This window comes from Balaenoptera acutorostrata, chromosome 6 (genome assembly GCF_949987535.1).
Source record: "Balaenoptera acutorostrata chromosome 6, mBalAcu1.1, whole genome shotgun sequence".
Lineage (NCBI taxonomy): Eukaryota > Metazoa > Chordata > Mammalia > Artiodactyla > Balaenopteridae > Balaenoptera > Balaenoptera acutorostrata.
In genome coordinates, this window is record NC_080069.1 from 83,833,027 (window position 1) to 83,859,622 (window position 26,596).

The window sequence follows — 26,596 nt, forward strand, 5'->3', positions numbered from 1 at the left end:
AATTGGTGATGGCCAGGAGTGAATTCTGGTAATTGAAATGGAGAGAAATGGATGGATTCAAGAGGTATTTAAGAGGTAGGGCCATTTGTCACTAACATACATTGTGCAGCTTGAATACTTGGTTGGTTTCATATATATGTGTGTGTGTGTGTGTGTGTGTGTGTGTGTGTGTGTGTGTGTGTGTGTGTATAATTTCTATGCTGCTCATATATTTTGAACCAAAAATGAGGACCCATTGTTCATCAATGGGGCAAAATGCTATAAATTGTACCTCTCTTGGAAAAATCTGGGATTTTGATATTTACACTGATCTTCCTAATTGTATTAAAAGTCTGTAAAGGATATATCATAGTGTCTCCCACAGTACCTAGCACATATTAAGCATATGCACCGAGCATACATTAGTTGCTCAGTAGTGTTGTTTGATGAGCTCAAGCGTGCCTGTGTGAAATTCAACAACTCCAAGGGCACATGTCCTGACCTCTTCCTACATGAAGGGTGGCTGGATTGTTTGTTGCTGATATTCTTTTCGTTATGACCTAGGTAGAGTATATATAGTAGAAAGTGATAAACAATGTGATATTTCTGGAATATCTTTAGTCTGGTGACCCCTGGACCAACACTGAGTTCACCACACTAGCAGTTCATAAACACATTCACCCTTAGGCTGTGTTTGAGAGGCAAAGGGCTTTCAGTTAATATGAAGCCGATATTATTGATTTTTCTCCCACACATGGTGGGGGTGTGATAACCCAGACCTTATATTTATTAGCCCGACTAATCATTAGCAGTGGTTGAACTTCAGAAAGTTCAGGGCTTTGGTGGAGTTTCAAATACTCAAGACTGGATGCTCATCAGGAGTGGAGGGAAAACACTGAAGATTTTTTCTTTATTCCTGAACTGTTTTCTTAGTGGTGTTTGTTTTCTGTTATCCCAGCCTTTCTGTTTAAGAACAATCCCGTAATTATCTCATTTATAAATTCCTTTTCTGTACTTTTTTTTGTTCCATCCAAAAGTTGTACAGAACTCTTTAACAGAAAGATTCATTTTTTTAAATTACCATAGGGGAGGGTATTATTTCAAATAGTCTCCAATGTACAACATGGTGTAGTAGAAAGAACATAGGATGTGGCAAAATACCCCAGGTTGAAGACAGTTTCAGCCATTTACAGAATAAAATTGGACAAATGACTTATCTTTTCAGCTTTTGTGCCCTTATTTACTGAATGTGGATAAAAATAACACAATTCACAGGTTTTTTAATACTAAGTGACATATGTAAAGGGTTCTTTTTTAACACAACCGGGCATATAGTAGATGGTCAAAAAATGCTAACTTTACCATCCCATTTCTTTTTATATTATCAACTTATCTATTAGTCAGAGATTGAGCTGAGACTGTCTAATGCTTCTTAGCTACCACTCTTAGACTTCCAAATAATCTATAACAACCTAAAGAGCCATATCCATGATGGACTGATTTAGTATTTCCCAGTCTCGACCTAGTACATGCTCAATAAGCTTTTTTGAAGAAATTCACAAAATAACCTTGTTGAAGAGGGTGTCGCTACTATAAGCAATTTAAGAGAAGGAGCAAGCCTCATTCACTGTTATATTCCTAGTCTTTGTCTCACAGGAGGGACTCAGTTAATATTTGTCACTGAATTAGTGAATAAGTGAATGACTGAAAAATCATGATCTATTCCAGCTTGCAATGATTTGGTGATGCAAAGCCTTAGGTAGAGAGAAAATTTATCTATCAATGTAGAATGTGCTTTGATTGGGTAGCCTGTAAGAAAAGACATGAAAAAGGAAGAGAAAAATTGCGAAGTAGATTTGATCTGAGAAAACCCCTTACAAGGACATTAATATCGTTTTAAATAAATTCTAAGAATCAAGGACAGGTTTTTGAGTTAGGGAATAAATCAGCATATTAAGTGTTTCTACTGAAGGTGTAAGTCAGTTTGTCAATAATCTGGCATAATTTTGAGGAAGATAGGTTTATTTTTGTACCTCTTCTGTCTTTTATTCATTATCTTCTTTTTTTTCCTTCACTTTTTGTTTGTTTGTTTTTTAATCTCCCAAACATTGACTGTTCCCTTTTAACCACACTGCATGCATGCTGCCTGGGGTCCTAAAACTTTTCTCGCTGGTCATTCATTCAATGATTACAACCGCTCAAGGGCAGCCTGTAGCCAAATGACTGTCTGATGGCAGGTCTGAAAGTCCATCTCCTTGTCTTGAGGCAGGACAAATTCTGTGATATCATTTATGTTCAGATCTTCCTGTAGAATTACGATGGGTCTGGAAATTACCCAAAATTATATTATTTCTTGGCTTTTCTCCCTGGCCTTTGTCCCACTTCCTCACTGATATCTCTTGGGACTGCTTTCTTAATAAATCACTGGCACAGGTACCCTCATCTCAGGCTCTGCTTTTTGAAGACACTGGAACACTACTCTAGACCAGGTATTTCTCTCTAACTCTGCACCTGAAAATACTACTCACCATATATCTACTGACTAATGAAGTTAAGATGATGTCACTCCAATTACTTTTGTGGTAATAATTCTGGACTACGCAGAGCTTGCTTATTTCTAACCTACTCTTAATTAAATTCAGTTTCCTATCCACTTTTCATTCTAATTTCCTTTGAACATGTAGCAGCTCCTATGATCTTTAAGTTTAGTTTTACTCTTTCAAGCTCCTGACTTTGACTCCAACTCAAAGATTCTGGTTTGGATTGACCAGTAAGCATTCCTAATTTTAGTTATCTAATAGTTGGATGTTTTCCCCAGTTGACTCAGGCCTAGGACTCTAAGTGCTTTCTTATCATATGCAAGCTTGAAGAGGGGTAGGGGTGGTGAAGCTTCAGGTACTCTGCTAGACAACTTGAATTCAAAGATGGCTAAAACTGTGTCTTGAAAAATAGCACCAAGTTAACAATTATTGGTGCAGTGGCTCTAAAATTCTAAGTGAACACCCTTAAAGATACATGGAAAAAGGAGAAGAAAATTTGCAACACTATTCCAACTCTGAGTGACAGTTAACCTACTGCAAGTAGAGATGTCCACTTATAACCAGGTCTCTGGAATAGAACTGACAAAACATTGGTGGCATCTGCTGCATAGCTGCTACCTTGAAAGACAATAAGGAGATCTTTCATCAATTATATACTGCCTATTCCTGGAATTTAAAAGGCAAGGTCTTTTGTTCACCCTATCTAGAAAAATGGGCAGCTATCTTTCTAACGCAAAGAAAATACTTTCTACAATGCCAGAATGCACTCTTTTCTCTAGCATCAATACCAATTCCAAGATTTTGTACCAAACCAAGTAGCTGTTCATGTGTAAGGGAGAGAGAAAGATTCTTAGAAGTGGGTAGAGGCAGAGGCAGGCGGGCATACCCGATACCACCCATGAATGATTTATTAAATAATAATGTATAGCTGAGAGACAGTTGACCAGGAGAAAAATCAACACTGAGAATTTAGGAACAAAAAAGGTGTTAGTATAAAATTTTGTCCAGTTAGGAGTAAAGCCAGTTAAATTTGACTAAAAATTATAAATATAGTTTTAATTTTAAAATTAGTCTGAAAAGAACACCTATGTATGGAGAAGTAATCTGAAGCTATAATTTGATTCTAACTCCAGATTTTATTTATTTTAATGCAGATCATGAAATGGAAGGCAAGTTTGTAGAGAGAAATAAAAATTAGTAAATTCCTCATTTTATATAGGGGGCAATTATTTTTAACTTTGTTAATTAGCTTTATATAGGATAAGGTTCTATTTTGAAAACCTTAAAAGTAACCACAAATAGATTAAGATTTATAGCTTTCAGATTACTAAGGATAAATGGAGGCAGGCATTTGGTGAAAGAGAGGGAAAAGAAAGAAAAAAGCGAATATTATATTTTAAAGAAAAGTTTTAAAAATTATATAAAAATATTATAAACAGTTTAAATTACCTTGGTAATAAAACAAAGACCCAGACTTGGCTGAAAGCAAAATTTAACTGTGTGATGTTAAATTGATATACAGTTGGCCCTCTGTATCCATGGGTTCCGCATTTGCATCCACATCCACGGTGGATTGAAAATATTCAGGAAAAAAAATTCCAGAAAGTTCCTAAAAGGAAAACTTGAATCCAAATTTGTCATCCACTGGCAACTATTTACAAAGCATTTACATTGTATTTACAACTATTTCCATAACATTTACATTGTATTAGGTATTATAAGTAATCTAGAGATGATTTAAAGTATACGGGTGGATGTGGGTAGGTTATATGCAAATACTACACTGTATTATAGAAGGGATTTGAGCATCTGTGGATTTTGGTATCTGAGGGAGGTCCTGGACCCAATCCCCCATGGATACCAAGGGACAATTGTATTCTTAAAGCAAAGCATAATTAAACAAAATTTACTTGGGTTTAGAACATTAAGGAGTAAAATTTAAAATAAAAGATATAACTCATAATAGATATGGAATAGTAGTTTATCATGCAACATAGCATCAATAATTTGAAAGCAAAAATAGAAATACAAAGAGTAATTGATTCTAGGATAATTATTACTGAAGATTTTAATGGAGTTAAAAAACTGAATAACAATTTTATATCAACACACTCACATACACACGCACACACACACACACACACACACACGTACCTAGTTGAGACTAGGTATTTTTCTTAAAATTCTATAAACATTTCAAAATTGATCATATGCTAGGCCACCAAGATATGTAAAGATATTTTTTGAAATTTTAAATTAGAAATAAAAAGAAGTTTAAACTAATAAAACACTGAAAATGAATCTTTTAAAATAAAACAAACATAATTTTAAATAACTATTGGGGCAAAAAGAAATTAAATTTAGAAATACATAATTTTAGAAAATAATTAAAATTTAAATTCTGTGCATCAAAATTTATGAGATGTGACCAACATGGCGAAGAGAAAAAAAATGCATAGCTTTAAATGTTTTCATTATTTGAAAATAAACACTGATAGAAGTGATTAAAATGCTTCATTCAAGAAGTTATGTAAAACATAGCAAACTTGCCTAAAGAAAACAGGAGAATATGATAAAAGCAGAAATCATTAAATTGGAATGCAAAGTTAAATTGATACATCAATATTTTGTTGAGAAAACATTGAAATAAAAACTTCTAAAAATTCTGATTAAATGGATATGACACATAAAGAGAAAATGAAAAAAAAATATGGTCTTTTCATCATTCACATCCCTGAAGACACATAAGATAACACATCTGGTTAGTAATGCAGCTGACACTTAACACCGCCAGAGATACAGTCTTAAATCTTATTGCCTGGTTAAAAAAAAAAGAAAAAAGAAAAAAAGAAAGAAAATAAGTAATTAAATTTATCTCAAAAATTTCAAAGCAGTTTCTTTAGGAAATAAAGAATAGGAAACTAAAGCTTAGTCTTAAAGAGTAAGTTACATAAAATGTCAGTTAGGAAATGGTAGAGATAGGATTCACATTTAAGTTTGCTTGATCCTAACACTTTAATCTCTGGAGAACTTGCACAGAACACTTGTCATATAGTTCTATGTCTCACGTTTGGCTAACACACAAAGGCAACTCTAGCAGTATCAGCCTGCATGGCTATATGTGATTTTCTCTAGCAGTACTTTGCAAGTGAATATAGGACTAGATCACAAGCTGTAGGTCCATGCTTTCCTAAGGAGAAATCTACAAAGGACACTCTAGTTTGAACTTGCAACGATAACAACAAAAGGAGGAATGCATGAGGAGCAAATTCCTCTTCAACTAAACTTCATCAACTAAAAGAAGGACAAGTTTGCATACTTCCCAAGGTCCAAATATGGGTGCTAAAGAAGGAAGCAGGTCTGGGTTCATCGGAAAAGGAATATCATATAAGAAAGTTTCCTTGAGGTGGGGATAAGACCCCAATGTGTGGAGGCCAGATGGAAGACTAGGGACTGTTTGGAGGTCCTAAGTGGCAGCCAGATAGGAATTCTTGTTCTCACCAAGTAGCTTCAGTCAAAATCCCAGCAAGGGATCCCTAAGGAATCCACCTAAGTGCTTCAAAAGAGGAAGAATCTGCTTTTTACACATTTTAACACATGGTATCCCAGCAGATAACACTAACCCCAGATCATTATTGCTTTGATCAAGTATATCCTGTCTGCTCTTTTCTTTCCTCCTTCCTTCACCCCAGTCTAAAGAGATCAGAGCAGCAGTTAGGGGGTGGAAGAGGAGGTGGAGAGAGGAAGAGGGAGGAGGTTGGCCAGACCCATCTTCTCCATTGCGGGTTCCAGTCTAGGGCAGATGAAAGCCAGGAAAGGAAGAAGCTTTAAGTGGGACAAGAATCTAGAGTTCTGAGATTACACTGGATGGAAATTGTTAATTACAGAAACAAGATAAATCTTACGACTGAAAAGACTTCTAAAAACTGTTCCTGACCTGAGATTTTACCTAAAGGATGGGAAAGAATGAACTCATAGGACATGGTTGAAATGGCAAAAAAATACCATACGTACAGACTTTCAACAGGTACATGAAAAGGGGCTCAACCTCACTAATCATCAAGGAAATGCAAATCAAAAGCACAATGAGATATCACCTCACACCTGTTAGAATGGCTGTTATCAAAAAGACAAGAGATAACAAGTGTTGACAAGGCTGTGGATAAAAGGAACCCTTGTGCATTGCTGGTGGGAATGTAAATGGTGCGGCCACTACAGAAAACAGTATGGAGGTTCCTCAAAAAATTAAAACTGGAATTACCATGTGATACAGCAATCTCACTTATGGGTATATATTCAAAGGTAATGAAATCAGAAACTCGAAGAGATATCTGCACTCCCATATTCATTGCATCGCCACTCACAGTAGCTAGGATATGAAAACAACACTTGCACAATGGAATAATATTCAGTCATGAGAAGGAAGGCAATCCTGCCATTTGTGACAATGTGGATGGACCTTGAGGGAATTATGCAAAGTGTGAAAAGTCAGACAGAGAATAACAAATACTGTATGGTCTCATTTATATGTGAAATCTGAAAAAGCAGAACTCAGTTTGCAAGGGGCAGGGGATGGGGTGGTGGGAGAAATGGGCAGATTTTGGTCAAAGGGTACAGTTACAAGATGAATAAATTCTGGAGATTTAATTTACAGCATGATGACTATAGTTAACAATACTGTTAAGTTGCTGAGAGATTTAATTTTAAATATTCTCATCACAAAAAAGAAATGGTAATTATATGAGATGATGGAGGTGTTAACTAACCTTACTGTGGCTATCATTTTGCAATATATAAGTGTATCAAATCATCAATATGTACACCTTCACTTACACAATGTTATTTGTCAATTATATGTCAGTAAAGCTAGAAGGAAAAAAACACCCACAAAACCAAACCAGTAAATCTAATCATCCAATGATCGAATTTTATGCTTCTGTTGTTTTTCTTGTCACCATCTGATGTCGCTGTGGAGCGCATATTGAGTGAAGCATGGTGAAGTCCTCTAGAATTGCAGCAGCATGATGGTGACCCAGGGACATATGGCTAAACAGCTGGCACTCTAGTAGGTACTTAAGCACTGTCACAAGCAGTGTGGTGACGGAGGTCAGAGTTGCTTGCTGGACAGTAATCTCTCAAGGTTTAAAATAAGTTGAAGTCAGTGTTCCACATGATTCCCCTAAGCTACAGTAGCCCCACTATCCCTTTAGCTCTGCACGTACAATGTTACAACTCTTTGCTACATCATTTCCCAGTGCACAGAAGTCCTTTACCTTACCAGTTCCAAAACTTGTTCCATTCTCTGTTCTAGGACATCTGACATTTCCTTGTTCAAATGGACAACGAGAGGAGATACTGAATTGATTTTGTTATAATTACAAGATTGGAAGTAATTTCTTTTTTGCTTTTGATCGTTGTAGGAGTACTGTTTATGTCATTCATTTTCTTAAAAAGAAACCTTCCAAAAAGCATGCTGGGCAAAGTCTTGATTTGACCTCCAAATGCTGCATTGTCTCCATGCAGATTAATCAATATCTTTCTGTTGCTTTGTAAATCGCCAGTCTAATGCACACTAGCCTCGACCAGCCAAAAAGCAGAATGGCTTTACACCACTTGTGGATAGATGGACAACCATCTTCCTCGAAGTTGTGCCTGCTGCCCAGTTCATTACTCTCATTAATGACTCCAATGTCCTGGGGAAATGAAGTGCTTTGTCACACACTGATCTTGCTTAAAAGAAGGTGTCTTCTTCCTCTGCTCTTATTATCAAACAGAAAGTCTATTGTTACTCCCAGTTCACTATTAACAATGCAGGAGGCAGGGGTGGACAATGCATACCTGGGCTTTGCAATGAGGTCTGGCAGGTCTCCTCAGGGAGAGACCAGGAGAAGAGTTTCCATATAGATGTTTTGCCCAGCTTCCCCCATCCACCTCCTGCTCCCATCAAAAAGACGTCATGATTAACAAAAGATGGATCATTTGAACAAACTTTGAATTTGGTCTCTGAGACTTTTATTTTTGTTGCCACAAATGGATTAGCAGAGCAGCTTCCTGGCCCCATTGTGTATCTCAGGGCAAGGCAATGACAGTTGTTTCTTTCAGCTTTGATTAGTGTTTGCTTATCTGGGTTCATTTTCAGAAAATTCTAAGCTGAGTACTTTTGTTCTTTTAAGATGTGAATTGTCTCCCCTCCCCCAAAATTCATATGTTGAAGCCCTAACCCCCCCCTCCTCCTAACCCCCCCACCCCCCACCCCCACCCCCCACTTTGACTGTATTTGGAGACAGGGCCTGGGAGGAGGTGATAAAGGTTAAATGAGGTCATAAGGGTGGGGCCCTTGTACTGTAAGTTCTATGATAGGAGGGTTTGTATCTGTTTCACTTGTGAATTTACCCCCAGTAACTGCCACAGACTTGCCAAAGGATAAGTGCCCAATGAATATTTATTGAATGAATGAATTTGAATAAATGAATTCCTGTTTCATCATGGCCTAATTTATGTTAGGGCTCAAGCCAAAATCCCTGACATCCTAATTAAGGTGACAGCTCTACATCTGGCAAGATTACAGAAGATCACACATAAAGATGTTTGGATGCATGTACTCAGTTTTGGCAGGAGGGACATTTATCAGAATCTAATCATCCATATCTGTATCAATTCCTCTGCTTTTTTACCCCCCTCCCATGCAACCCACACAAAATCTTTGTAAAATTCTTTTCCCCTTCCCTCCAGTTCAGGGATTCCGAGTTAGATGGTTGTTATCTACCACAGTTCAACCCTAGAAAATGAATCTGATCAAGCAAATCTAAAGACTGAATGAAGAGGTTAGCAGTAAATGGATCCAGTCCCTGGATGGCTCTGTCTAATTATTAGCAACCTACACTATATAGAATTAATCAACTTATGAAATTATTTTGGCCAGCATGCCTGCTAATAAGTTTAATTATTTTAAAACATACCTGCAATTGAATTTATTAAATTGTCACAAATTAGGGTCACACCTCAATTATCCACAAGTGTGTGCATTGTGAATCAGGGTCTTGTCTTTGTACTGAATGACCACACCCTAAACTAAAGAGAATAGATCTGTACCGACAGGGGTCCAGGATAAGCAGAGAGTGCTGAACACTCCAGCACCTTGAGAATTTCCCTGTTTCTAAAAATCAAAAGCATTATTGTTGACCTGGGGATTCATACTTTCTCTAGGTTCTCTCTTCCCTGTCTCTCTTTCGTCTGCATGGAGTCTCACTGTGTCATAGAGAGAGAGAGAGGAAGGCATCCTCAGAGATTTACTATTGCTGGCATTTGTCTTCCCAGGCTTCACTGATGGGGAGGGGGCCATATTTCGAGGCAGCCCATTTTGTTGATAAGCAGCCTAATGGTGGAAATTTCTTATGTTGATATGAAATCTATGCCTTTATGCCTTTACATGGAATGTGTGTGTGTGAGAGAGAGAGAGAGAACCTACTGTATGAAATTCCACCCATATAAATGACACAGTTTTATTATTCCTTCCTGCCTCTGGCCTTTCAACCCATACTTGGGAGCCAGTTTTTCTTTTGCTATTTGGATGACATTTCAGGCAGCTCCTATACTTTTTGTGGTAACTTGTAGAAATACAAACATCCTCTGGTTACTACTAGTCATTAAAATTCTCTTTTCAGTAGTTAAATGTCTATTTTCAAGCAGTTGTCAAAATTCTGAAATTAATGCTGCTCTAGTCCCCCAGTTTCTTGGTTGCCCTGAGCTCTGAAATCCTGCAGTGGGGAAGAGCTGAAATAGTTGTCACCTGGTGGTTGGGTCCCAGCCTTTTGTGATCTCGGCCAAAGGGGAGATAAACAGATGCTCCATTTTAATATCCTCTCATGTTGATAGAAAACCCAATTCTTGCTGCTTCTGAACAATGCAGATAGAACAATCCTATCTCGCGTTTACACTCAACCAGTTCAAATATTTGAAGACAGCTATTTTGTCATCTCTTATACCTAGTCTGCTTTCCATTGCCTGTTCCTCAAAGATGATGGCGGCTTTCAGACCCCTCCCCACTCTGATTTTCTCTTCTGGTCATATTCTGATTTGCCATGGTCCTTAAAATGTTGACCTGTAATTGAACATAATACTCCAGATGTGGCTTGATCAGCATATAGAAAGATGATTACTTCCCATAAAGCAGAAATTACACTTTTATTAATGCAGTCTAAGATCCTCGGCTTTTTAGCAGCCACGTCACATGGAATTACAGCGTTGACTGTAATTCAGAATAATATCCAATTTAAAGCAAGTGCTATTCCCCTGCCAGCTGGATAGGGTTTCCCATTTAAATGGAGCATTTAAGCCAAAATGAGGTTAATATGTGACCAGAGGTGACATTAGACCACCAAAGCACGTTGTGCTCCTAAATTGGTTGACTAATAAGTGTCACAAATCAGCTCAAGTGAAACTGGAAGTGTCAACTACCCTGACTACTTGTCAACAGGAGGAGAAATTGGGGTGGTGGTGGTAATAAGTCATTTTCCAGAATTATTCATAGGTGTTTTGTCTGAAGGAATAGGCTTATTTATTATACAACTCACTCTCTTCAGATGTTAATGGGATATTTAAAATTCGGCTCCCTTTAATTTTTAAAAAAAACATGTTTCTGATTTGAAAATACTTATTCATTGTAGAAATTTGGAATATGGTAAAGTGTAAAGAAGAAAAATTAACCTGTATCTGCAGAGATAACTACTGATAGCGTTTTTTTAGTGTCATTGCTTTTTTGTTTGAAATTGCTTTAGCGAAAGGGAACAGTCACATGAATTCACACACGTTTATAATATTCATCTTTACTAACCAAAAATAAATGCCCCTGAGTTTCTTCAACGAGGAAGAGCTTCCCTGAACAATGTTCATGGAGGACTTGACTGATAACTTATGCAAGAATTAGAGAAGTGCGATCCATAACGTGTCTGCGTCTTTGTGACACTACCATATTTGTAGGTAAAAAATAGTTGAATATTGGCAATATCATATGGTTCAGCAGAGTCAATTTGTGACAGTCTTGCAAAGAGTTTCTTGAATTCTGTGGGTGTTAAGACAATTCTTCTGTAGTTGATATAAATAGCTCCATTTGGCAGGAGAATGTCGGAGACTAGATAAAAGCTGCCCACTCTTATGTTTTTTAATGATTAAAATGCAAAGACTAAACAGCCAAAACACTTTGCATAAATGTTGCTGTGTTAAGTATATTTTAATATACCTTTAATGTGCTTGGTAACTGGTCTTAGGTAATATATTTTTAAATATGAGCTTTTTATTGATGGTGTCTCTCTGTTTTGCAGTCTCTGTCTAATATAAATAGTGCTGACCAGGAACTTAGATTGATGTCCTCAGGAGGGATGAAATAATGCAGGAGTTCTATTCCCACTCATTTTCATTTTAAGGAAATCCCAGGCCTGTGTGTCCATACAAACACATTTTCAAATAGGTTGAATAAAGCATCCCTCTCTTGATCTAAATAAAATATCTTAAGAAGAGTGGTATAAATCTAATTATTGGTACTAATCTTCCATGTGGGCAGCACTTGTGTGAAAGAGAAATACATTTCTTTGTTGTGATTATTGCTTAGTGATCAACTGTTCAATTGAATTAGCCTTAATTTTCCATTTTGCTTGCCTTTCAAGGTATAATTAAAGCCTGATGTCAAATCTCACTCCAGCTCTCATCAATAACTTCCACTTAACCACTTTTAAGAAGACAGCCAGGCTTTAGGCTCAGACAAAGAGGCTACAATTCACAACTTACTGTTTAGATGACCCTTGAAAGCCATCCCTGGTCGATAATTCAAAACAGTGTCCAAGTCTCTGTATAAAGGGGAAGGAATTAACCTTTCATGCCCTCATAGCAATGTTTCATCTAGGTAATGTAAATCATTTAGACTGAAAACATAACAAGATAAAGAGCAAATTTTTTCTCTGCACGTGAGTGAAGTGGGCTAAGAAAAGAAAAGCAGTCATTTCCTTTATATTATGCTAGAAACAGAAAGAATAACACTTCTGTGATTGGGCTGAGAAAGCTACTTGTTAGGCTGGTGTTGGCAATGGAAGAGGTCAGAAGTGGCACCAGAGAGCTGCAGGGATCGCCAAGAAGCAGGTTACATGGGAAACAAATGACGCACAAGCTGTTATATTAACCATTGTTTCGTTACTTACAGCAGAAAAATACTCTCCTATTTGTTACCTCCATTCGTTCCCTCAACAAATCTCAAACACCTCCTTTACACAAAAGAAGCTGAATCGAGGAGAAATTAAGTGATGGACTGGGTGTAGCACAGTAGAGTCAGAACTTGAATTCAAAACTTCTAAATCCACGACCCGTGCTTTTTCCACTAACCCACAGCTGCTGGAATGGCCTTGTGTCTTCCTCTCCATTCTCGTAGAAAGCCACGTAGGGAAGTACTAATATATCCACGACCAAGTGGTGGAGAGGTTCACCGCCCTTCTGAGTGTTGGATATCAGAGGTGATGACCTTTGACAAATGAGGGTGAAATCAAATTCAGTGTCAGGCTTCGAGTCAGCAATGAAGTCAGCATGGCACTTGACAAATAAGTGTTATTGGGTAGTGCGGAGTTTATTTACAGTGATGATACTTTCTCAGTTCAATTTCTTGGAAATCATAAAATAAGTACATTCTTTTCTTTTTAATTGAGTCCAAATAGTACAGAAGGGTATAAAATGGAAACTAAATCATCCTTCCATCCCGCTTCCTCACTCTTGTGCCCACTCCTATTCCTAAACTGTAACCATTTTAATTATATTCTAGTTAATCTGGTACTTGTCACCTTACTTTAAAATAGTAGGCTCACACTTGACTCTATTCTTTGCTTTATAAATTTACAATTTTCCTTTAAGTTGTATTATAGAAGATTAAAGTAAACCCATTTTTTACTCCCTCCCATATAGCCTCCACTCCTTTTTTCTGCTTTTAAAACAATAAGTATTATATCATATATAACATATTATATTTTATAATAATTATAGTTATTAAGAACATTATTATATTATAATTTGTGTATTAAATATAATATTGTATGTTCAATTTGTAATGTATGGTTATAATATAATATATATTATTTTTATTTTTATTTTGGATACCTTTGCAACTCCAAATAATTCAGCTGTTTAAACACTCATATGTGAGACTGAAGCAACAGAAAGTTTGATAGTGAGTTTTCTTTTTTTTTTTTAATTTTTTTAAAATTTATTTATTATTTATTTATTTATGTCTGTGTTGGTCTTCGTTTCTGTGCGAGGGCTTTCTCTAGTTGTGGCAAGTGGGGGCCACTCTTCATCGCGGTGCGCGGGCCTCTCATTATCGCGGCCTCTCTTGTTGCGGAGCACAGGCTCCAGATGCGCAGGCTCAGCAATTGTGGCTCACGGGCCCAGTTGCTCTGCGGTATGTGGGATCTTCCCAGACCAGGGCTCGAATCCGTGTCCCCTGCATTGGCAGGCAGATTCTCAACCACTGCACCACCAGGGAAGCCCAGTGAGTTTTCATATATAGGTAAGGCTTGTGGATGGGGGGAGATACAGGCTTTACATGAGAGGACTTGCTATAAAGCTAGCTCCAATTTATTGCATTAAAATATGGAAAAAAATTTAGCTAAAGTATACATAGGAAATGTTCTTTATCATAAAAGATTTTGTATTTGACAATTAATGTGGGAATATTTTGTATGTTACATCTTATTAGTAGAAGTAGACCTCATTAAGTCAGGAGATTTAGACAAACATTCCCCCATCAAGAAGAAGAAAAAATTTTGGTCAGAAAGACACTTGATCCAGAAACCATAAAGGAGAAGAGATAATTCTTGAGGCCATCACAAAGGGAAATGAGAAGCTGACTGAAGTGTTTGAGGAGAAAACAGTAGTCAAATTATCATCATCATTATGGAGATGTTAAACTAGGGGTAGAAGGGCAAACAGTGAGTCTGCAAGATCTCAAGGATGTTCAGCATGTTTTTTGTCTTTCTCCCTCTGGCATATTTTTGAACAGCAGAGATAAACCAAGTGTTTCGGGGTCAGCTTTGATTTGCATGTATGACTTGCTAACTCTGTGAAGGAAACCTGGAAATGAGGAATTGTGGAGGCCATTCGCCTGGAGGTTTCTGTGAATTAGAGTAGAGCAGGTTGCTAGAAACCACACAGCAATTGCTTGCTCTCCCTGTCTTTTGTGCTCACTGGCCGAGAGTCTTTGGCGCCCTTAGATAAATTAAAGACACGCACGCACCCACAAAACAAACAATTACCTTTTACATAACTGCCCTTATCGTAATGAGTTCTGGCCGAGATTCTGCTCTTCTGTTTCTGTCTTTCCCATCTTCAGCAGATAGAATTATCACATAAGATTTTAAGGCTATCTCTCTCTCTCGAAACAGATATATGGCCTCAGGACTAGAAGCAAAGTTATTTCTTCTGATCAACACTGATTTAGATATCCATAGACACTACATTTGATCATTAAGAAAAACTGAAGCAGTTTCAAAGTAGAATAACGGTTTCATTTTGCCCATGAAAACTCACCCTCCGTGCATGCTCTAAGGAAAAACTCACCTCCTGTATTTCTCCTCTTCTGTCAGCTACTTCACTTCCGACACCAGATATGTGGATTTTCTACACACAGAGCAATGCTGTAATACCAGCTGGATGTTGTGCGATTTAACTCTATTCTGAGACTGTCTACCTGGAGTTAGCGTCAGATACCACAGGTTAAGGGTTCAGTCCCACAAGCCTGTCTTTCCCTTTCCCCCAACTTCAGACGCCAATTGCAAGTCTAGGCCGTTACCTGTGCTATGAATTGTTATGTTACCTGTGCTATGACTGGCTATAAATTAGAGGTTTGCATAATCCCCTCCTCGGATTCAGTAAATTTGCCAGAACAGCTCACAGAACTCAGGAAAAGCTTACTTAGTAGAGTACCCATTTATTATAAAAGGGTATACAGTAGTCCCCCCTTATCCATGGCATATACATTACAAAACTCCCAGTGGATGCTTGAAACTGCAGATAGTAGTGAATTCTATATATACTATGTTTTTTTCCTATACATACATACCTATGATAAAGTTTAATTTATAAATTAGGCACAGTAAGAGACTAAAAATAATAACCAATAATAAATTAGAACAATTATAACAATATGCTGTAATAAAAGTTATGTGAATATGGTGTCTCTCTCAAAGTATCTTATTGTACAGATTTAATGCCTTTTCCATTTTATCTGAGCACTATCACATACCATGGCCATAACTTTTACATTTTGGTGTATGACAGCAAAATTAGCACAAATTTATTCTTCCTTTTTCACACTTTCATGGATAGAAGATTCATTCTTACAGTAGATCTTAGCTTCCTCAGCATATGATTTTTTTTCTTACTAAGGGGAGAAGTTTCACCTTTTCCCTTAAAGGAAGACTTTACGGCTTCTCTTTAGCATATCTGAATTGCCAGCGTCACTACTCTTGCGATTTCGGGCCGTTATTAAATAAAATAAGGGTTACTTTAACATGAGCACTGCAGTAATGAGACAGTCGATCTAATAAAATGCTACTAAGTGACTAAGGGGCGGGGTAAGCTGGACAAAGGGATGACTCACCTTCCAGGTGGGACAGCGCAGGACATACTACTCTGAATGATGCACAATTTTAAACTTATCAATTGTTTATTTCTGGAATTTTCCAGTTAATATTTTCAGACTGTGGTTGACCGTGGGTAAGTGAAACTGCAGACAGGGAGGCTATTGTAATTCAGATGGAAGAGATGCATAGGGAAAGATATGTGGGAAGGGGCGCAAAGCTTCCATGCCACCTTCAGGGGCACCACTCTCTCTGAGCTTCCACAAGTTCACCAAACCAGAAGCTCTCCCCTTAGCTCATGCATTTTTAGGGGAGACTTCATTAGATAGGAATGCTTGATTAAATCACTGGCCATTGGTGATTGATTTAACATCCACCCCTCCCTCCACCCCTGAGGTCGTGGTGGGCTGAAAGTTTCAACCCTCCTATCACATGGTTCGCTCCCCTGATAACCAACCTCAGTTCCTATGCTTTCTAACAGTCACCTCACTAATGTAAACTCAGGTATGGTTGTAGGGGGCTTGTGAATAACAAAAGACATCCACTTCACCTTTATGGATTTAAAGCTATTTCAGGAATGGAGGACAAAAATCAAATATTATATAGAAAGAGGCCAATATTGCTCTAATCACTTGAGAAATTACAAGGGTTTGGGGACCTGTGAGCCAGGAACCAGTGGATAAGACCAAGATATAGGTTTCTTATTATAAATCACATTGTCAGACAAGTGTTATAAACAAAGGTGAAATTAATGATGAGATTAATTCCCATATTAAGATGAACTATTTTATAGATTTATAGCCTATCATTTCTTCTTTACCAAAATATATATTGATGCTTGGAAGGATGTATTTAAGAAGTCAGTCGCTTTTCATCATCATCAGTTTTAGGAAAAGAAGCTGTGAGAGTATTTTATTACTAAATCCTAACATAAAACATCATTTACGGTTCAACAGTTTTTCTTAAAATGTGCTTAATCACCAAGTATTTCACAATCTACAGTTTTCTAATATACAGTTTCTAGATAAAATTCTGGAAAGTAGAAATTTCCAAGACCTATAATAATATTTTTTATTCTACAGTTGAAGTATGATTTGATAAACATCACCAATAGAAGACAGTATTACATAAAAATAATCTAGTATTACTATAAATTTCATATAAAGGTTTTAAATTATTTTTCCTGCATTTATTAAGAATTTTCTTCTATCTGTATTTTTTAATTGACTTAGAAATATAAGGAGGAACAGATACTGTCTTTTAAGATTTTCCCCATACTAGTCCTTCTAATTTAATTATAACACATTTCACTTGCATATAATTTTAAGATTCTTGAAGTGACTATGAAAGGAACATCACAAGTAACCACAATTAATTTAGAGACATTTTGACTCATCCTGATTTTTATCATATCATTCATATGTCAGTAATCTTGTAGAGTTGAGTGAGAGTTTTGATCTATAAATCAGTGGTGGGTAGTGTTTACTCACTGGGGATGGTGTGTAGTCTCTGATGACTGTCATATGTTATAGACCACTGACTATGCAGCATTGCTGTGGTACATGTATATCCTCACAGTTTGAGGACACATAAAATTAGCAGCGTATACAATTGCTTTTAATAATGATTTCCTGAATATATATCATACTTGAGGGTAACTCTCTCATGGATCTACTTTCTCATTCTTTCCAATATTAAAGCTGCTTTCATCTAATTGCAAACAGTCCTCTGACATTTCCTAGACTATTCATTATCACGTATCTGTCATTTTATCATCAGTTAATAGACATAAGTATGAACTTCATTAATTAGTATATGGTTGTTCATAGTACCATGTTAGTTGATGTGCAAAACTTCTGCCAATTTTGAGCTTTTTTATATATATTTGAGATAGATAATATTTACATGGGTACATTTTCAAGGACCTCTAGATAGCCAAATAAAATAATACACCTAAACACTGCCGTGAGGTTATATATTTCAAACACCAATCTGAGTAAGTCCTCTTTGATATGGGAGAAGGGGATTGATGTATAATCGGGGGACTAGATAATAAAGTTCCAATTGTAGAGTAGAATTCTAGGGGAGTTAAGAAGAGCTTCATTTATTCAGCACCATGGACAGCTCTGCAAGGATCACAACAAAGGAGAAATTTACGCTATAAACAGGTTCAGAATTCATCAGCTTTGCTCTATAAGGAAACAAAATTTAACTTTAAAAAAATTGAGGGATTTGGTAAGTATAAAAGTGGTAGAACAACAGCACAGTTCCATGCTAATGGTACTCACTGATTAAAGGCTGTCTGACTGAACGGATGAATGAGTGAGATGCTTATGAAATGAGTATGAAGAAATAGTGTTAAGAAGTTCATGAGTTGGGTAGAGGCGGCTCCTACGGATAGAAAGTCTATAACTCAGATATTTTGGGTAGGGATAACTTTAAGTGATCTTATTCAGACTTAATGTTTTCATGGTCCAAATATTACCAGATTAATTTTTTTAAGGAGAAAAAAAAAGGCACTGGAAAAATATGTTTCCTGATTTGGGGCTTGGAAATTGAGGTCACCGTACTTAATCAGTGTATATTTTAATAACTAACTGATGGGCTTTAAGGTCTTGGGTTATGTATGTTTCCTTCCAGACAACATAAACTACACAAAGATTAACTTCTCCAAGAACGTACTCTACACTAAATATCAAATATTTGAAATGAGAGGATTTATGGGAGGTTTTATGCTTGCTATTTTAGCATGGCCTGTCCTCTTTTGCTTATATTGTTTTTTTCCTTTCTATAACAGATCGATAAATTTTACCTAATAAAGCAGTTATTCAATTGTGATTTATTCTGAGTGTTTGCGTCAGTGACTGGGAGATAATTCACAAGATCTGTCTGCTGTTTTTCTGCTAAGGGGTCTCAAAGGCTGGCCAGAGAACAGTTGTATCTAATCCTTCTCTTTAACTCCTCTCCAGAGAGTCTTCATTCAGCTGGTCTGTGAAATTGCTTGGGTGGCTAGCATTTAGGAGCAGGGACTTAGTAAGATGAGGGAGACAGAAAGAGAGGTGGGAAGAGGAAGAAGAGGGAGGGAGGAAGCAGGAGAGAGGGGGAAAGAATAAGAGCAAGAGAGAATTTTAATTTGGTCTGGTGGGAACAAATTTTTGTTGTGCATGTTAAGGGTCGGTGTTTCCTAACAGAATGAAATAAGCAATAATGGTGGGTTAGCAAAAGGTCCCGGTTTATTAAAGGAAATGTGGTAATTTTCTCAACTGAGATAGAAGCTCACAGGAGGAAGCTTCATAAACAATGCATGGCTTAACAGCTGTCTTTTGCAGCCACCAACATTTTTAATATGGTGGGAAAAGATGGAAAGCAACATTGTAGAGTCTTCATTTGTCTCTTCTTTCAACACGTGTGCACACACACACACACACACACAAGGCAAATGTTTTAATGATTAACTCTTCAGACTTTCATTTGAAAGAGATAAAAAAATAATAAAAGGTGCCAGCAAGAACCACAGCTCTGACTGGCAAGTGGAACAGACCTATAAAGGGCTTTTATCTCCTGCCCATCATCTCCGATTGTATTGTTTACCCCCCTAAATCATGATCAGGCACCATTACTGCACTCAGTGTCCACAGCACTCTTGTGAAGAAAAAAATTAATGCTGAATTACTGGCCCCATAACTGCCTGTTCTTCACATTATCTGTCAGGAAAATAAGCAGACAATAGCTAGCTAAGTGGATTTCTTAGCCGCCATTCAAAAAGAAGGGACAGGTGTTCAATAGGGCTTCCTTCTTTCCTCAACTGCTATTTAACAATACATACAGTAGGAGTTTAATTGCCTACACCCACCTGCACCCTTGTCATTTCTTGGTTTTATTGGTTTTAATGAAAGTATTAAGTGCACTCTAGGAACAGCGGCTAGGTGACATTTTGATTGAAATATACAGGGAAATGTATAATGGAAGCAGGCACCATTACAGTTTTAATAGAAACTGAAAGAAGTAACATCCAGAACAACATTTTTGCTATTATTATGGATATAGCTAGTCCTGAGAAGGGTAACTGGGGACTGAAAAAAAAAAGGTTGTTTTTTTTTAAAAAAAAAAAAAAAAAGAAACAACCTTTCACCTTAGCTACCTGACTTTTCTTTTCCTAGAAGAATAAAGTGGCCAGGCTTTGACATGTTGTCTTTCATTAGTTACCCCTTAGGTAGCATCCATGGTCAAGTATGCCTTGGAATACCTTTCCTCTTCTCTGGAATCACAACACATTAGCGTTTCTGGAGAGAACTTGGATTCATTGGCAAAAGTGTGGGATGAAGAAAAAAACAATGATTCATTGCAGCTGACCTGGTAGGATAGGGACTAGTGACTTTTCTCACCAGCCAGCAAAGACTTGTGTTTGTCTGAACCCATCACCCAGACTCAAAATAGAGAAAGAAGAATGTCAGTGTAAAAATCGTGCTATGAATCATCCTCACTGCACATAATGGCTTTAATTTTTGCTGTATTTCAGTCATGTTCATTATAAGAACAATAACTGATTGTATAATAAACATAAAATTAAAAAAACCATCATTCCCACATGCATGCTCATACATGCACACAAATATACAAATTACACCTTCGAATTTAAGTTGCTAGTATTGGAAATTAAAAATCCCAGAAGTTTCCCATTTTTCTATTTAAAAGTTAGAATATTTTCTAGTGGGTGGCAGAGAAGAACAGGTGTCCTTCATTGAGAAGGTTCCTGAATGTATATAGCTATGTAAAAGGGTAATGTTCATACTCCTTCTTTAGTAAGAAGTTCTCTGTTCACACATGATTTTAAAAAAAAAGAGAAGTTTAAAATATATTACAGTGCTAAAGGATAAAGTAAAAGTGCAGTGAGACATGTGTCACATACCTGTGCATACATGGAATTGTCCCAGGTATTTTTTTGCCCAGTACACACCTAAATAAATGATCTCATTCATTCATCCATTTATTCATTCATCCTTCCATGCATCCACCCATCTATCTATCCATCCATCCATCCACTGTAACTTTTCACTGCAAGTTATAGAATATTCAGTGAAAATTGCCCTAAGAAATGAAGGTCATTTGTTGACACTTAACAAGATACCTGAGGCAGGACATTTCCGCATTTAATCCTGGGTCATCAAAAACCCAGAGTTTCTTTTTTTCCTTCATATTTCTTTTCATTCATTGTAAGTCTCTTTTTCATTTCTAAGCTTGCCTCTCTTGATTGCAAATTGGCTACAAGTATCACATTTTTAAAAGGCAATATTCAAAGGTAGGAAATCCAAGCATCTTTCTTTTTATTTCAGAAGCAAATCCAAGAAAGCCCAGATCCCACTGATAGAAATGGGTCACAGGCTCTTCCCTTAATCAATTCCTAAAAAATGAGGCTTGGGATTTCCATTATTAGCGTAGGCCAGCCATGATTCTGGCTGTGCCAGTAGTATGATGACAAATGTTTAATAACCTGCACTCCGGGGAGGAAAAAAAAGCAAGCACTGATTGCAACATTGACTGATTTTTGTGGTGCAAATACTCTCATCATGGCTGATGATTTCAAGCTACAAACATGGCTTCACTAAGGCAGAGTTGGGAAGACAGGTGCATAACTGGCTTCCTCAAACCAATGTAAGTTATCTCCAGTACCCCACCAAGCTGGGTCCACATTCCCTGAGCCTAATGCCCCCCAATATTGAGTTAAAGTGGGATTACTTTAGAGGGAAGTAAGGGGAAACTGTTTGGCATGTTACCTACAATGTCTGCCACATTCATTTGTTCATTCATTTAAAACATAATTTTGATGCCCCTTAGGTATCAGGTATTAAGTATGGGACACCTTTGAGGGAACTGCCTTGTCTGTGCTGCTTTATCAGGGAGTCTGCTCATTCCCACAACTTTTGTTACTTGGGCAGTGAGCGGTGTACCATATTACTGTTCCCTCTCATCCCCCACTAACGTTGACCTGAAGGGAAGTATGTATTGATACAAGCTGATGATAGGGCCCTGCACAGGAAGAAACTGGACAAATCAGACTTTCTCTGTGAGCACTTGGAAGTCATTTATCAGTATTTAATGTTGGATTAGGGAGGTTTTATTGAAATAAGGTAAGCTGGGTTCATGCAGTATGAATAATCAACAGCATGTGGTCAAGAAAGGGAAAATGGAGAGCTACTCAGAGAGTAGGAGAAAAACAAGAGACATGATGGGGTCAGAGAGATGTAAAAAGAGTGATGTCAGTTTCATATGTTTATTCTAATCCACCTTGAGGTCCAGCTGCATCTCACTCCCTATACTTGAATAAAGCCTTAAAATATATTCTTGTGTGCCACCATTTTACTTAGTCCATCAATTAGAGTTTTTTAAACAATTATTTTTATTATCTCAAATATGTTCCCATTCTTTGCCATCAAAACTGGAGCAGAACACAACAGTGAGTATGAAACTACTCCTGTCCTCCATGAACTCATGATCCAGCAATGACAATACAGAAATAAACCAACAGGCAATGACTTTTCAGTGAAAGAAAATGCTTCACTTAGACAAAGTAAACAACATAATGGGAACGCATTGGAGGGACACTTTTGCCTAGCCTTTATGAGGCAAGAGGAAGTTCTTTGATGATATTTTAAGAGTTTCAGAATTATCTTAATGTGTTATGCTATATAAGAATTCTTGTTCACTCTGGCTATAAGATTATGTTTCCGAGTATAAAATTTTTGGCCCCAACTCTGTCCCTATTCTTTCAGATTTTAGATTCTGGGGACTCTTGTTTATTGGATCACTTTCAGACTCAGATAAGAAAATAACCAAGTATCATCAGCACCTTTAAGTCAAGGTAGAAACTCTCCCTAGTAAAGTAAGGGAAAGGTATGTGTCTCACAACCTTTAACACAGAGCACATTTGTGCAAAGGGCCTTAAGGAATGGATGTGTTGTCATTATTTTCTCTAAAGTACTTGTGAAGAATTAGTCTGTTCAGGCACAATAAAACAAGACCAAACCAAAGAACAATAACAAGAAAAAAAATCAGGAAAAAATATTGTTGAAAACACCTTTCTTCTGCAGTGTTATTTAGGAGTCCTACCTTGTATAGGTAAAATAGAGGGTGTGGCTCTGTAAGCAGAGTTCTCTGTTTTAAGGGACTGTTGACACTCAATTAAGTCCTTCCCAGTGATTTCTGCGTTATAGACAATCTTATTTGGAGGCATGTTTCTACGTAAAATACAAAAAGAGTCTGTTATGTATTTCAGAAAAACCCTTCCTCTTCCTTCATTGTTGGCCTTTACTCCCTAGCTTAATTCCAGTTTATGCAATTACACCCTGATTATCTGAAGCTCACCTTGCTGTCACTTCAATTGGTTAAGGGGTTCTTCTTTATCTCTCCTTCAACAGTCTTGCTAAGTGGCTGAAGAAACTGTTATTACATTTGCTGTATCTTCTGTTATCACTGAAACGATCTTAGGGCCACATATTAATAGCAGAGACTGCCAATATTGTATGGCAGAAACCATACAAGTGTGTTAAAATGTCTTTGTCTTGCAATGAAAGAGTTGAAAAACGTATCAGTATGAACATAAAAGGTATGTCCCGTCAGCTAATATGCATCTAGATTTGTGGTAAAAGGTAACCCTTTATAAAATGACCTTAATAATTTATTTTATTTATAATAATTTCCAAAATAATTAAAGCTGTGTTTCTTAAGTGTGATTCATAGATCACTGGCATTAGGACTCTAGGAATGAAGACCTATTAAACTGAAGGTTTCTGTGGTCCATTTCAGACCTCCTGAATCACAATACCTGTGATTGGGGTCAGGAATCTGAATATTTAACAAGATTTCTAGGTGATTCTGATAGGCAATAAAGTATGAAAACAACTGATTTAGACGACGCTTCTAGAGAAACTGACAAGAAATAAGAATTATTATGAACTAAAGTTCTCTGGCCTTACCAAAAGCATGGTATATCATATTTCATCTTTTATATTCCTTACTTTTATTTTTCTTTGGGTTCTCCTCAGAGCACAACCATCTCCACTGAACTGTTAAAATAATGCATTGTATCAATTAGAAAGGGCTAAGTTTTAATACATGAAAAAATAAACGCCCAAACGTCAGTAGCTTACAAAGAAGAACATTTTATTTCTCATTCATGCTATTAATACATGCCCGTTGTAGGTTAACTGATGGCTGTGCTCCATGTCATCTTGACTCAAAGACATAGGCTACCATCTTAAACATTGTATGTCACCTTGGAAGAGGGAAAGAGAGCTCTGGAGGGTCTCCATGAGCGATTGAAGAATCCTTCTGGAATCACTTCCTTCCAGAACTCAAATTATCCTAACCAACCACCAGGGCCCAGGAAGTAAAGTTCTACCCTACCCCAGGGAAGGAGAGAGAAAGAAATCATTTTGAAAAAACATTAATGACTATGATGCACAAACCTGGAAAATTTCTCTTGGGCAAGACCTCTAAGCAGAAGGAAAATCAAATCACACATTCTTGCTTCTTACTTTTTATTCTTCCTCCCTTCACAGAGGAAGTGCGATCCAAATACTGCAAATTATATTGCAGGCCATAGAGAATACAGTCAGTTCTCATTATTCACAGTAGTTATTTTATATAAAATTACTGGGAACACTATGGTTCATGAATACTGAACCATTGCTTCTAGAGGAAATACAGGGTTATATTCCTGTGAATCTCTAGTCTCAGCATTTTTGTCAACCTATCAATACATAATCTTGTTTTATGTGTAATTCTGTTTAAATACACTTTATTATATATTGTTTATTCATTAACATTGAACTCATGGCCAACAGCACTATAACTCATGTCTGAACAAGGCTTACCTAGTGCATGTATTTTCTCCATAAGGCACATCCCAATCTTCTTGCACCTAGGAACACTAGACAGCACTTCAGCACTATGCTTAGGGGACATTTTAAACAGCGAAATCCCCCCCCCCAAAAGAAAAAAGCACAGAAATGAGAGACATTTGGCACTAAATAGATTTTAAAAAGAACACGCCTACACACCTATTAAAATGGACAGAATCCAGAACACTGAAAATACCAAATGCTGGCAAGCATGTGGAGCAACAGGAACTCTCATTCATTGGTGGGAATAAAAATGGAATAGCCACTGTGGAAGACAGTTTGGCAGTTTCTAAACATGCTCTTACCAAATGATTCAGAATCTTATTCCTTGATATTTACCCAAAGGAATTGAAAAAACCTGCACACAAATGTTTATAGCAGCTTTATTCATAATTGCCAAGACTTGAAGACAACCAAGATGTCCTTCAGTAAGTGAATGAGTAAACTGTGATACATGCAGACAATAGAGTATATTTAACACTAGAAAGAAATAAGCTATCAAGCCATTAAAAGATATGGAGGAAACTTGTATGTATATTAGTAAGTGAAAGAAGCCAATCAGAAAAGGCTACATGCTGTGTGATCCCCACTCTTTGACATTCTGGAAAAGGCAAAACCATGGAGTCAGTAAAAAGATCAGTGGTTGACAGGGGTTAGGAGAGAGGAAGGGATGGAAAGGTGGAGCACAGAGGTATTTTAGGGCAGTGAAACTATTCTATATGATACTAAAATGATGGAATCATGTCATTATAAACTTGTCTAAACCCACAGAATATACAGCACCAAGAGTGATCCCTAATGTAAACTATGGATTCTCCTACCATGATTCTTGACTTATAACATATTTCTGGCTTCTGGTAGATTATGTCTTACATTCATATGATTTTAATATGAGAAGCTAAATTTCCTTTTCCTCATAAGATCTCATTGTTGATTTTCAGACTGATCTGCTTTCAAATACTGGTTTGACCATTCATTAACTATGTGTCCTTGGACAAGTTGGTTAACCTCTTTGAACTTTAATCATCCATAGACAAGAGGAACTAATACCGAACCCTGTGTAATTATTGTGAGAAGTAAGGCGATGATGAATATAAGACAACTACCACCCTACCTGGCCCATTGTAGGAGTTAATATAAAGTAACTGCTCTAATACCTATTACAATGGCCACCAAAGAAAACTACACTTATCCTTCAGCATCCATGGAAGACTGGTCCTAGGCCCACGCCCCCCGCCATACCAAAATCCACAACTGGTCAAGTCCCTTATATAAAATGGTGTAGTACTTGCATATAACATATACACATCCACTCATACTTTAAATTATCTCTAGATTACTTATAATACCTAATACAATGTAAATGCTTTGTTAATAGTTGTAAATACAATGTAAATGCTATATAAGTAGTTGCAAGCACACAGGACATTCAAGTTTTGCTTTTTGCACATTTCTGGAATTTTTTTTTCTGAATGTTTTTGGTCTGTGACTGATTGAATCTGCAGATGTGGAACCTGTGGATATGGGAGAGCCAACTGTAATTAGGTCCTGTGAGTTTGACATA